This window comes from Cynoglossus semilaevis, chromosome 13, assembly GCF_000523025.1.
Source record: "Cynoglossus semilaevis isolate Cse_v1.0 chromosome 13, Cse_v1.0, whole genome shotgun sequence".
In the NCBI taxonomy this organism is placed as follows: Eukaryota; Metazoa; Chordata; class Actinopteri; order Pleuronectiformes; family Cynoglossidae; genus Cynoglossus; species Cynoglossus semilaevis.
Window position 1 is genome coordinate 81,299 of NC_024319.1, and position 1,461 is coordinate 82,759.

The following is a 1,461-nucleotide window of genomic DNA, read 5'->3' on the forward strand; positions in this document are numbered from 1 at the left end:
CAACAACAACAACAGACATCATCAACAACAACATCGACAACATCAACAACAACAACAGACATCATCAACAACATCAACAACAGACATCAGTGAGAAAAGGACCAGATGTTTGTCCCACAGTGACTGGAGGCCGACGCTGCAGCTGTGCAGGTTGTCAGTTCTAGTCCCACTGCCACACAGTACTGCAGTCACACCAACAGACCAAACCTTTCAAACTCCCTGCAGTACTTCTACAGACCCCTAGGGGTCGTAAAGAAGCCCTGTCCCTTTAGTTGAGAAGTAAAAACAGATGAATCTGAATTGACAGGTTGAGGTGCAGCGGAGGGGTCGACACTGAGTTGACCTTTGACCTGGGGTCATCGGCCACTCTCACTGTACAACAGGTGTTTTCCAACAGTTTATATCGTCGACCCCAACGACCTCTTAACATCAGGAATTCTTCAAATACAGTGTGTTGCCCCCCCCCCCGCTCTCTGACCCTTTGAAAATACACTTTTTATTGCCCCACAGCTCGGCCGGGCAGGAAACCCGACCCCACGTGAACTTCCATGGACTTTACTAATATAAATGTTGCCACACATACCCCACAAGTCACACAGCTGGGGCGGGGGTCCTAACGAGGGCGACCGGGCGAGGCTGCTGACAGCTTGACGGATGGAGTCGATGTAAGGAAAAGATGGAGAGGAGCCAACGGGGGGGGGGGTATCAGAGGGTTAGGGCAGAAAAGGAGAGGAGGAGTCAAGTGTGGAGGAGACAGGAAGCAGCAGAGGACAGTAAACATGCCTGACACTAAACACATGATAATCTTCAACCTGTTTATTAGCTGGATGGCGTTCCAGCGCGGCGAGCTCGCCGTGTCTCCGCCTCCTCCTCGCTCTCACACACTCTTCACGTGTTAACGTGTTTCCAACACATAGAAAACCAACACTGAGAGAATGTTGTCAGTCTGACTCTGGGTTAGGGTTACAGACCACCTCCTCAGTACAGACCACCTCCTCAGTACAGACCCCCAGCCTCCTGACGTGGTCTCCTTCTCCACAGATGTGTCTGACTCCTCCCCTTCCCCCCTGCCCCCCCCCCGCTGCGTGGCGTCACATGACCCTCCTCTCCTCGCTGCTTCCTGGAGGTGGTCGTCCAGCCGGGGCTGATGGGACATTAGATGTTTGAAAGAGAACAAACATGTGGGTCGCTGACCCCGCTGAGGACGACAGAAGAACCCTCCAGAGGAGGAAGGTCTGTGAGGATGAGGAGGTGAAGATCAGTATCCAGTGAGAAGGTCACAGATGGAGGACGGTGGCTCAGACTGAGGGGCGGGGGTCTCCAGGAGCCAGGACCGTCTGACTCCACCAGAGCTGAGGTGATGAAGTGTGGGTGGAAATACATGGAGCTGGGCTCTATTTTTAACTCCATCTGGAGTGGTCCTTAGCTGGGGTCAGGACAGATCCCACTGACCCCCCCTCT